Raw genomic sequence first — 13,365 nt, forward strand, 5'->3', positions numbered from 1 at the left:
AGTGTTCATTTTGGCCTTCTCTCGCTGAGAAAACACTATTTGTGACCTGTGACACAAAAATGCCATAACTTTTGTTGAAAGTGAGTTTTCAGTCAAGTTTCAACCTGAAAGCATAGAAAGATGCATAAACTTGAAGTTACAGCTTTATTTCAGTGAGTTTTCATCAAAATACAGGAGCTCTGCATGAAGTGTTCATTTTGGCCTTCTCCCGCTGAGAAACCGCTATTTGTGACCTGTGACACAAAAAAGCCATAACTTTTGTTCAAAGTGAGTTTTCAGTCAAGTTTCAACCTGAAAGCATAGAAAGATGCATAAACTTGAAGTTACAGCTTGATTTCAGTGAGTTTTCATCAAAATACAGGAGTTCTGCATGAAGTGTTCATTTTGGCCTTCTCTCGCTGAGAAAACACTATTTGTGACCTGTGACACAAAAATGCCATAACTTTTGTTCAAAGTGATTTTTCAGTCAAATTTCAACCTGAAAGCATAGAAAGATGCATAAACTTGAAGTTACAGGTTGATGTCAGTGAGTTTTCATCAAAATACAGGAGTTCTGCATGAAGTGTTCATTTTGGCCTTCTCTCGCTGAGAAAACGCTATTTGTGACTTGTGACACAAAAAAGCCATAACTTTTGTTGAAAATGAGTTTTCCGTCAATTTTCAACCTGAAAGCATAGAAAGATGCATAAACTTGAAGTTAAAGGTGGATTTCAGTGAGTTTTCCTCAAAATACAGGAATTCTGCATGAAGTGTTCATTTTGGCCTTCTCTCGCTGAGAAAACACTATTTGTGACCTGTGATACAAAAATGCAATAACTTTTGTTCAAAGTGAGTTTTCAATCAAGTTTCAACCTGAAAGCATAGAAAGATGCATAAACTTGAAGTTTCAGGTGGATTTCAGTGAGTTTTCATCAAAATACAGGAGTTCTGCATGAAGTGTTCATTTTGGCCTTCTCTCGCTGAGAAAACGCTATTTGTGACCTGTGACACAAAACAGCCATAACTTTTGTTGAAAGTGAGTTTTCAGTGAAGTTTCAACCTGAAAGCATAGAAAGATGCATAAACTTGAAGTTACAGCTTGATTTCAGTGAGTTTTCATCAGAATACAGGAGTTCTGCATGAAGTGTTCATTTTGGCCTTCTCTCTCTGAGAAAACGCTATTTGTGACCTGTGACACAAAAAAGCCATAACTTTTCTTCAAAGTGAGTTTTAAGTCAAGTTTCAAACTGAAAGCATAGAAACATGCATAAACTTGAAGTTACAGCTTGATTTCAGTGAGTTTTCATCAAAATACAGGATTTATGCATGAAGTGTTCATTTTGGCCTTCTCTCGCTGAGAAAACACTATTTGTGACCTGTGATACAAAAATGCAATAACTTTTCTTCAATGTGAGTTTTCAGTCAAGTTTCAACCTGAAAGCATAGAAAGATGCATAAACTTGAAGTTACAGCTTGATTTCAGTGAGTTTTCATCAAAATACAGGAGTTCTGCATTAAGTGTTCATTTTGGCCTTCTCTTGCTGAGAAAACAGTATTTGTGACCTGTGATACAAAAATGCAACAACTTTTGTTCAAAGTGAGTTTTCAGTCAAGTTTCAACCTGAAAGCATAGAAAGATGCATAAACTTGAAGTTACAGGTGGATTTCAGTGAGTTTTCATCAAAATACAGGAGTTCTGCATGAAGTGTTCATTTTGGCCTTCTCTCGCTGAGAAAACACTATTTGTGACCTGTGACACAAAAATGCCATAACTTTTGTTGAAAGTGAGTTTTCAGTCAAGTTTCAACCTGAAAGCATAGAAAGATGCATAAACTTGAAGTTACAGCTTGATTTCAGTGAGTTTTCATCAAAATACAGGAGTTCTGCATGAAGTGTTCATTTTGGCCTTCTCTCGATGAGAAAACACGATTTGTGACCTGTGATACAAAAATGCCATAACTTTTTTTAAAAGTGAGTTTTCAGTCAAGTTTCAACCTGAAAGCATAGAAAGATGCATAAACTTGAAGTTACAGCTTTTTTTCAGTGAGTTTTCATCAAAATACAGGAGTTCTGCATGAAGTGTTCATTTTGGCCTTCTCTCGCTGAGAAAACGCTATTTGTGACATGTGACACAAAACAGCCATAACTTTTGTTCAAAGTGAGTTTTCAGTCAAGTTTCAACCTGAAAGCATAGAAAGATGCATAAACTTGAAGTTAAAGCTTGATTTCAGTGAGTTTTCCTCAAAATACAGGAGTTCTGCATGAAGTGTTCATTTTGGCCTTCTCTCGCTGAGAAAACACTATTTGTGACCTGTGATACAAAAATGCCATAACTTTTCTTCAAAGTGAGTTTTCAGTCAAGTTTCAACCTGAAAGCATAGAAAGATGCATAAACTTGAAGTTACAGGTGGATTTCAGTGAGTTTTCATCAAAATACAGGAGTTCTGCATGAAGTGTTCATTTTGGCCTTCTCTCGCTGAGAAAACACTATTTGTGACCTGTGATACAAAAATGCCATAACTTTTCTTCAAAGTGAGTTTTCAGTCAAGTTTCAACCTGAAAGCATAGAAAGATGCATAAACTTGAAGTTACAGCTTGATTTCAGTGAGTTTTCATCAAAATACAGGAGTTCTGCATGAAGTGTTCATTTTGGCCTTCTCTCGCTGAGAAAACGCTATTTGTGACCTGTGACACAAAAAAAGCCATAATTTTTGTTGAAAGTGAGTTTTCCGTTAAGTTTCAACCTGAAAGCATAGAAAGATGCATAAACTTGAAGTTACAGGTGGATTTCAGTGAGTTTTCATCAAAATACAGGAGTTCTGCATGAAGTGTTCATTTTGGCCTTCTCTCGCTGAGAAAACGCTATTTGTGACCTGTGACACAAAACAGCCATAACTTTTGTTGAAAGTGAGTTTTCAGTCAAGTTTCAACCTGAAAGCATAGAAAGATGCATAAACTTGAAGTTACAGCTTGATTTCAGTGAGTTTTCATCAAAATACAGGAGTTCTGCATGAAGTGTTCATTTTGGCCTTCTCTCGCTGAGAAAACGCTATTTGTGACCTGTGACACAAAACAGCCATAACTTTTATTGAAAGTGAGTTTTCAGTCAAGTTTCAACCTGAATGCATAGAAAGATGCATAAACTTGAAGTTACAGCTTGATTTCAGTGAGTTTTCATCAAAATACAGGAGTTCTGCATGAAGTGTTCATTTTGGCCTTCTCTCGCTGAGAAAACACTATTTGTGACCTGTGACACAAAAATGCCATAACTTTTGTTGAAAGTGAGTTTTCAGTCAAGTTTCAACCTGAAAGCATAGAAAGATGCATAAACTTGAAGTTACAGCTTTATTTCAGTGAGTTTTCATCAAAATACAGGAGTTCTGCATGAAGTGTTCATTTTGGCCTTCTCTCGCTGAGAAAACGCTATTTGTGACCTGTGACACAAAAAAGCCATAACTTTTGTTGAAAATGAGTTTTCCGTCAAGTTTCAACCTGAAAGCATAGAAAGATGCATAAACTTGAAGTTACAGGTGGATTTCAGTGAGTTTTCATCAAAATACAGGAGTTCTGCATGAAGTGTTCATTTTGGCCTTCTCTCGCTGAGAAAACGCTATTTGTGACCTGTGACACAAAACAGCCATAACTTTTGTTGAAAGTGAGTTTGCAGTCAAGTTTCAACCTGAAAGCATAGAAAGATGCATAAACTTGAATTTACAGCTTGATATCAGTGAGTTTTCATCAAAATACAGGAGTTATGCATGAAGTGTTCATTTTGGCCTTCTCTCGCTGAGAAAACGCTATTTGTGACCTGTGACACAAAAATGCCATAACTTTTCTTCAAAGTGAGTTTTCCGTCAAGTTTCAACCTGAAAGCATAGAAAGATGCATAAACTTGAAGTTACAGGTGGATTTCAGTGAGTTTTCATCAAAATACAGGAGTTCTGCATGAAGTGTTCATTTTGGCCTTCTCTCGCTGAGAAAACACTATTTGTGACCTGTGACACAAAAATGCCATAACTTTTGTTGAAAGTGAGTTTTCAGTCAAGTTTCAACCTGAAAGCATAGAAAGATGCATAAACTTGAAGTTACAGCTTTATTTCAGTGAGTTTTCATCAAAATACAGGAGCTCTGCATGAAGTGTTCATTTTGGCCTTCTCCCGCTGAGAAACCGCTATTTGTGACCTGTGACACAAAAAAGCCATAACTTTTGTTCAAAGTGAGTTTTCAGTCAAGTTTCAACCTGAAAGCATAAAAAGATGCATAAACTTGAAGTTACAGCTTGATTTCAGTGAGTTTTCATCAAAATACAGGAGTTCTGCATGAAGTGTTCATTTTGGCCTTCTCTCGCTGAGAAAACACTATTTGTGACCTGTGACACAAAAATGCCATAACTTTTGTTCAAAGTGATTTTTCAGTCAAATTTCAACCTGAAAGCATAGAAAGATGCATAAACTTGAAGTTACAGGTTGATTTCAGTGAGTTTTCATCAAAATACAGGAGTTCTGCATGAAGTGTTCATTTTGGCCTTCTCTCGCTGAGAAAACGCTATTTGTGACTTGTGACACAAAAAAGCCATAACTTTTGTTGAAAATGAGTTTTCCGTCAATTTTCAACCTGAAAGCATAGAAAGATGCATAAACTTGAAGTTAAAGGTGGATTTCAGTGAGTTTTCATCAAAATACAGGAGTTCTGCATGAAGTGTTCATTTTGGCCTTCTCTCGCTGAGAAAACACTATTTGTGACCTGTGACACAAAACAGCCATAACTTTTGTTGAAAGTGAGTTTTCAGTCAAGTTTCTACCTGAAAGCCTAGAAAGATGCATAAACTTGAAGTTATAGCTTGATTTCAGTGAGTTTTCCTCAAAATACAGGAATTCTGCATGAAGTGTTCATTTTGGCCTTCTCTCGCTGAGAAAACACAATTTGTGACCTGTGACACAAAACAGCCATAACTTTTGTTCAAAGTGAGTTTTCAGTCAAGTTTCAACCTGAAAGCATAGAAAGATGCATAAACTTGAAGTTACAGGTGGATTTCAGTGAGTTTTCATCAAAATACAGGAGTTATGCATGAAGTGTTCATTTTGGCCTTCTCTCGCTGAGAAAACACTATTTGTGACCTGTGACAAAAAAATGCCATAACTTTTGTTGAAAGTGAGTTTTCCGTCAAGTTTCAACCTGAAAGCATAGAAAGATGCATAAACATGAAGTTACAGCTTGATTTCAGTGAGTTTTCATCAAAATACAGGAGTTCTGCATGAAGTGTTCATTTTGGCCTTCTCTTGCTGAGAAAACGCTATTTGTGACCTGTGACACAAAACAGCCATAACTTTTATTGAAAGTGAGTTTTCAGTCAAGTTTCAACCTGAATGCATAGAAAGATGCATAAACTTGAAGTTACAGCTTGATTTCAGTGAGTTTTCATCAAAATACAGGAGTTCTGCATGAAGTGTTCATTTTGGCCTTCTCTCGCTGAGAAAACACTATTTGTGACCTGTGACACAAAAATGCCATAACTTTTGTTGAAAGTGAGTTTTCAGTCAAGTTTCAACCTGAAAGCATAGAAAGATGCATAAACTTGAAGTTACAGCTTTATTTCAGTGAGTTTTCATCAAAATACAGGAGTTCTGCATGAAGTGTTCATTTTGGCCTTCTCTCGCTGAGAAAACACTATTTGTGACCTGTGACACAAAAAAGCCATAACTTTTGTTGAAAATGAGTTTTCCGTCAAGTTTCAACCTGAAAGCATAGAAAGATGCATAAACTTGAAGTTACAGGTGGATTTCAGTGAGTTTTCATCAAAATACAGGAGTTCTGCATGAAGTGTTCATTTTGGCCTTCTCTCGCTGAGAAAACGCTATTTGTGACCTGTGACACAAAACAGCCATAACTTTTGTTGAAAGTGAGTTTGCAGTCAAGTTTCAACCTGAAAGCATAGAAAGATGCATAAACTTGAATTTACAGCTTGATATCAGTGAGTTTTCATCAAAATACAGGAGTTATGCATGAAGTGTTCATTTTGGCCTTCTCTCGCTGAGAAAACACTATTTGTGACCTGTGACAAAAAAATGCCATAACTTTTGTTGAAAGTGAGTTTTCCGTCAAGTTTCAACCTGAAAGCATAGAAAGATGCATAAACTTGAAGTTACAGGTGGATTTCAGTGAGTTTTCATCAAAATACAGGAGTTCTGCATGAAGTGTTCATTTTGGCCTTCTCTCGCTGAGAAAACACTATTTGTGACCTGTGACACAAAAATGCCATAACTTTTGTTGAAAGTGAGTTTTCAGTCAAGTTTCAACCTGAAAGCATAGAAAGATGCATAAACTTGAAGTTACAGCTTTATTTCAGTGAGTTTTCATCAAAATACAGGAGCTCTGCATGAAGTGTTCATTTTGGCCTTCTCCCGCTGAGAAACCGCTATTTGTGACCTGTGACACAAAAAAGCCATAACTTTTGTTCAAAGTGAGTTTTCAGTCAAGTTTCAACCTGAAAGCATAGAAAGATGCATAAACTTGAAGTTACAGCTTGATTTCAGTGAGTTTTCATCAAAATACAGGAGTTCTGCATGAAGTGTTCATTTTGGCCTTCTCTCGCTGAGAAAACACTATTTGTGACCTGTGACACAAAAATGCCATAACTTTTGTTCAAAGTGATTTTTCAGTCAAATTTCAACCTGAAAGCATAGAAAGATGCATAAACTTGAAGTTACAGGTTGATTTCAGTGAGTTTTCATCAAAATACAGGAGTTCTGCATGAAGTGTTCATTTTGGCCTTCTCTCGCTGAGAAAACGCTATTTGTGACTTGTGACACAAAAAAGCCATAACTTTTGTTGAAAATGAGTTTTCCGTCAATTTTCAACCTGAAAGCATAGAAAGATGCATAAACTTGAAGTTAAAGGTGGATTTCAGTGAGTTTTCCTCAAAATACAGGAATTCTGCATGAAGTGTTCATTTTGGCCTTCTCTCGCTGAGAAAACACTATTTGTGACCTGTGATACAAAAATGCAATAACTTTTGTTCAAAGTGAGTTTTCAATCAAGTTTCAACCTGAAAGCATAGAAAGATGCATAAACTTGAAGTTTCAGGTGGATTTCAGTGAGTTTTCATCAAAATACAGGAGTTCTGCATGAAGTGTTCATTTTGGCCTTCTCTCGCTGAGAAAACGCTATTTGTGACCTGTGACACAAAACAGCCATAACTTTTGTTGAAAGTGAGTTTTCAGTGAAGTTTCAACCTGAAAGCATAGAAAGATGCATAAACTTGAAGTTACAGCTTGATTTCAGTGAGTTTTCATCAGAATACAGGAGTTCTGCATGAAGTGTTCATTTTGGCCTTCTCTCTCTGAGAAAACGCTATTTGTGACCTGTGACACAAAAAAGCCATAACTTTTCTTCAAAGTGAGTTTTAAGTCAAGTTTCAAACTGAAAGCATAGAAACATGCATAAACTTGAAGTTACAGCTTGATTTCAGTGAGTTTTCATCAAAATACAGGATTTATGCATGAAGTGTTCATTTTGGCCTTCTCTCGCTGAGAAAACACTATTTGTGACCTGTGATACAAAAATGCAATAACTTTTCTTCAAAGTGAGTTTTCAGTCAAGTTTCAACCTGAAAGCATAGAAAGATGCATAAACTTGAAGTTACAGCTTGATTTCAGTGAGTTTTCATCAAAATACAGGAGTTCTGCATTAAGTGTTCATTTTGGCCTTCTCTTGCTGAGAAAACAGTATTTGTGACCTGTGATACAAAAATGCAACAACTTTTGTTCAAAGTGAGTTTTCAGTCAAGTTTCAACCTGAAAGCATAGAAAGATGCATAAACTTGAAGTTACAGCTGGATTTCAGTGAGTTTTCATCAAAATACAGGAGTTCTGCATGAAGTGTTCATTTTGGCCTTCTCTCGCTGAGAAAACACTATTTGTGACCTGTGACACAAAAATGCCATAACTTTTGTTGAAAGTGAGTTTTCAGTCAAGTTTCAACCTGAAAGCATAGAAAGATGCATAAACTTGAAGTTACAGCTTGATTTCAGTGAGTTTTCATCAAAATACAGGAGTTCTGCATGAAGTGTTCATTTTGGCCTTCTCTCGATGAGAAAACACGATTTGTGACCTGTGATACAAAAATGCCATAACTTTTTTTAAAAGTGAGTTTTCAGTCAAGTTTCAACCTGAAAGCATAGAAAGATGCATAAACTTGAAGTTACAGCTTTTTTTCAGTGAGTTTTCATCAAAATACAGGAGTTCTGCATGAAGTGTTTATTTTGGCCTTCTCTCGCTGAGAAAACGCTATTTGTGACATGTGACACAAAACAGCCATAACTTTTGTTCAAAGTGAGTTTTCAGTCAAGTTTCAACCTGAAAGCATAGAAAGATGCATAAACTTGAAGTTAAAGCTTGATTTCAGTGAGTTTTCCTCAAAATACAGGAGTTCTGCATGAAGTGTTCATTTTGGCCTTCTCTCGCTGAGAAAACACTATTTGTGACCTGTGATACAAAAATGCCATAACTTTTCTTCAAAGTGAGTTTTCAGTCAAGTTTCAACCTGAAAGCATAGAAAGATGCATAAACTTGAAGTTACAGGTGGATTTCAGTGAGTTTTCATCAAAATACAGGAGTTCTGCATGAAGTGTTCATTTTGGTCTTCTCTCGCTGAGAAAACACTATTTGTGACCTGTGATACAAAAATGCCATAACTTTTCTTCAAAGTGAGTTTTCAGTCAAGTTTCAACCTGAAAGCATAGAAAGATGCATAAACTTGAAGTTACAGCTTGATTTCAGTGAGTTTTCATCAAAATACAGGAGTTCTGCATGAAGTGTTCATTTTGGCCTTCTCTCGCTGAGAAAACGCTATTTGTGACCTGTGACACAAAAAAAGCCATAATTTTTGTTGAAAGTGAGTTTTCCGTTAAGTTTCAACCTGAAAGCATAGAAAGATGCATAAACTTGAAGTTACAGGTGGATTTCAGTGAGTTTTCATCAAAATACAGGAGTTCTGCATGAAGTGTTCATTTTGGCCTTCTCTCGCTGAGAAAACGCTATTTGTGACCTGTGACACAAAACAGCCATAACTTTTGTTGAAAGTGAGTTTTCAGTCAAGTTTCAACCTGAAAGCATAGAAAGATGCATAAACTTGAAGTTACAGCTTGATTTCAGTGAGTTTTCATCAAAATACAGGAGTTCTGCATGAAGTGTTCATTTTGGCCTTCTCTCGCTGAGAAAACGCTATTTGTGACCTGTGACACAAAACAGCCATAACTTTTATTGAAAGTGAGTTTTCAGTCAAGTTTCAACCTGAATGCATAGAAAGATGCATAAACTTGAAGTTACAGCTTGATTTCAGTGAGTTTTCATCAAAATACAGGAGTTCTGCATGAAGTGTTCATTTTGGCCTTCTCTCGCTGAGAAAACACTATTTGTGACCTGTGACACAAAAATGCCATAACTTTTGTTGAAAGTGAGTTTTCAGTCAAGTTTCAACCTGAAAGCATAGAAAGATGCATAAACTTGAAGTTACAGCTTTATTTCAGTGAGTTTTCATCAAAATACAGGAGTTCTGCATGAAGTGTTCATTTTGGCCTTCTCTCGCTGAGAAAACGCTATTTGTGACCTGTGACACAAAAAAGCCATAACTTTTGTTGAAAATGAGTTTTCCGTCAAGTTTCAACCTGAAAGCATAGAAAGATGCATAAACTTGAAGTTACAGGTGGATTTCAGTGAGTTTTCATCAAAATACAGGAGTTCTGCATGAAGTGTTCATTTTGGCCTTCTCTCGCTGAGAAAACGCTATTTGTGACCTGTGACACAAAACAGCCATAACTTTTGTTGAAAGTGAGTTTGCAGTCAAGTTTCAACCTGAAAGCATAGAAAGATGCATAAACTTGAATTTACAGCTTGATATCAGTGAGTTTTCATCAAAATACAGGAGTTATGCATGAAGTGTTCATTTTGGCCTTCTCTCGCTGAGAAAACGCTATTTGTGACCTGTGACACAAAAATGCCATAACTTTTGTTGAAAGTGAGTTTTCCGTCAAGTTTCAACCTGAAAGCATAGAAAGATGCATAAACTTGAAGTTACAGGTGGATTTCAGTGAGTTTTCATCAAAATACAGGAGTTCTGCATGAAGTGTTCATTTTGGCCTTCTCTCGCTGAGAAAACACTATTTGTGACCTGTGACACAAAAATGCCATAACTTTTGTTGAAAGTGAGTTTTCAGTCAAGTTTCAACCTGAAAGCATAGAAAGATGCATAAACTTGAAGTTACAGCTTTATTTCAGTGAGTTTTCATCAAAATACAGGAGCTCTGCATGAAGTGTTCATTTTGGCCTTCTCCCGCTGAGAAACCGCTATTTGTGACCTGTGACACAAAAAAGCCATAACTTTTGTTCAAAGTGAGTTTTCAGTCAAGTTTCAACCTGAAAGCATAAAAAGATGCATAAACTTGAAGTTACAGCTTGATTTCAGTGAGTTTTCATCAAAATACAGGAGTTCTGCATGAAGTGTTCATTTTGGCCTTCTCTCGCTGAGAAAACACTATTTGTGACCTGTGACACAAAAATGCCATAACTTTTGTTCAAAGTGATTTTTCAGTCAAATTTCAACCTGAAAGCATAGAAAGATGCATAAACTTGAAGTTACAGGTTGATTTCAGTGAGTTTTCATCAAAATACAGGAGTTATGCATGAAGTGTTCATTTTGGCCTTCTCTCGCTGAGAAAACGCTATTTGTGACTTGTGACACAAAAAAGCCATAACTTTTGTTGAAAATGAGTTTTCCGTCAATTTTCAACCTGAAAGCATAGAAAGATGCATAAACTTGAAGTTAAAGGTGGATTTCAGTGAGTTTTCATCAAAATACAGGAGTTCTGCATGAAGTGTTCATTTTGGCCTTCTCTCGCTGAGAAAACACTATTTGTGACCTGTGACACAAAACAGCCATAACTTTTGTTGAAAGTGAGTTTTCAGTCAAGTTTCTACCTGAAAGCATAGAAAGATGCATAAACTTGAAGTTATAGCTTGATTTCAGTGAGTTTTCCTCAAAATACAGGAATTCTGCATGAAGTGTTCATTTTGGCCTTCTCTCGCTGAGAAAACACAATTTGTGACCTGTGACACAAAACAGCCATAACTTTTGTTCAAAGTGAGTTTTCAGTCAAGTTTCAACCTGAAAGCATAGAAAGATGCATAAACTTGAAGTTACAGGTGGATTTCAGTGAGTTTTCATCAAAATACAGGAGTTATGCATGAAGTGTTCATTTTGGCCTTCTCTCGCTGAGAAAACACTATTTGTGACCTGTGACAAAAAAATGCCATAACTTTTGTTGAAAGTGAGTTTTCCGTCAAGTTTCAACCTGAAAGCATAGAAAGATGCATAAACATGAAGTTACAGCTTGATTTCAGTGAGTTTTCATCAAAATACAGGAGTTCTGCATGAAGTGTTCATTTTGGCCTTCTCTTGCTGAGAAAACGATATTTGTGACATGTGACACAAAAATGACATAACTTTTGTTCAAAGTGAGTTTTCAGTCAAGTTTCAACCTGAAAGCATAGAAAGATGCATAAAATTGAAGTTACAGCTTTATTTCAGTGAGTTTTCATCAAAATACAGGAGCTCTGCATGAAGTGTTCATTTTGGCCTTCTCCCGCTGAGAAACCGCTATTTGTGACCTGTGACACAAAAAAGCCATAACTTTTGTTCAAAGTGAGTTTTCAGTCAAGTTTCAACCTGAAAGCATAAAAAGATGCATAAACTTGAAGTTACAGCTTGATTTCAGTGAGTTTTCATCAAAATACAGGAGTTCTGCATGAAGTGTTCATTTTGGCCTTCTCTCGCTGAGAAAACACTATTTGTGACCTGTGACACAAAAATGCCATAACTTTTGTTCAAAGTGATTTTTCAGTCAAATTTCAACCTGAAAGCATAGAAAGATGCATAAACTTGAAGTTACAGGTTGATTTCAGTGAGTTTTCATCAAAATACAGGAGTTCTGCATGAAGTGTTCATTTTGGCCTTCTCTCGCTGAGAAAACGCTATTTGTGACTTGTGACACAAAAAAGCCATAACTTTTGTTGAAAATGAGTTTTCCGTCAATTTTCAACCTGAAAGCATAGAAAGATGCATAAACTTGAAGTTAAAGGTGGATTTCAGTGAGTTTTCATCAAAATACAGGAGTTCTGCATGAAGTGTTCATTTTGGCCTTCTCTCGCTGAGAAAACACTATTTGTGACCTGTGACACAAAACAGCCATAACTTTTGTTGAAAGTGAGTTTTCAGTCAAGTTTCTACCTGAAAGCATAGAAAGATGCATAAACTTGAAGTTATAGCTTGATTTCAGTGAGTTTTCCTCAAAATACAGGAATTCTGCATGAAGTGTTCATTTTGGCCTTCTCTCGCTGAGAAAACACAATTTGTGACCTGTGACACAAAACAGCCATAACTTTTGTTCAAAGTGAGTTTTCAGTCAAGTTTCAACCTGAAAGCATAGAAAGATGCATAAACTTGAAGTTACAGGTGGATTTCAGTGAGTTTTCATCAAAATACAGGAGTTATGCATGAAGTGTTCATTTTGGCCTTCTCTCGCTGAGAAAACACTATTTGTGACCTGTGACAAAAAAATGCCATAACTTTTGTTGAAAGTGAGTTTTCCGTCAAGTTTCAACCTGAAAGCATAGAAAGATGCATAAACATGAAGTTACAGCTTGATTTCAGTGAGTTTTCATCAAAATACAGGAGTTCTGCATGAAGTGTTCATTTTGGCCTTCTCTTGCTGAGAAAACGATATTTGTGACATGTGACACAAAAATGACATAACTTTTGTTCAAAGTGAGTTTTCAGTCAAGTTTCAACCTGAAAGCATAGAAAGATGCATAAAATTGAAGTTACAGCTTGATTTCAGTGAGTTTTCATCAAAATACAGGAGTTCTGCATGAAGTGTTCATTTTGGCCTTCTCTCGCTGAGAAAACGCTATTTGTGACCTGTGACACAAAAATGCCATAACTTTTGTTCAAAGTGAGTTTTCAGTCACGTTTCAACCTGAAAGCATAGAAAGATGCATAAACTTGAAGTTACAGGTGGATTTCAATGAATTTTCATCAAAATACAGGAGTTATGCATGAAGTGTTCATTTTGGCCTTCTCTCGCTGAGAAAACGATATTTGTGACCTGTGACACAAAAATGACATAACTTTTGTTCAAAGTGAGTTTTCAGTCAAGTTTCAACCTGAAAGCATAGAAAGATGCATAAACTTGAAGTTATAGGTGGATTTCAGTGAGTTTTCATCAAAATACAAGAGTTATACATGAAGTGTTCATTTTGGCCTTCTCTCGCTGAGAAAACGCTATTTGTGACCTGTGACACAAAAATGCCATAACTTTTGTTCAAAGTGAGT

Source organism: Aulostomus chinensis, chromosome 19, assembly GCF_037954235.1.
Source record: "Aulostomus chinensis isolate RoL2024-O1b breed Wild chromosome 19, RoL_Achi_v1.0, whole genome shotgun sequence".
In the NCBI taxonomy this organism is placed as follows: domain Eukaryota; kingdom Metazoa; phylum Chordata; class Actinopteri; order Syngnathiformes; family Aulostomidae; genus Aulostomus; species Aulostomus chinensis.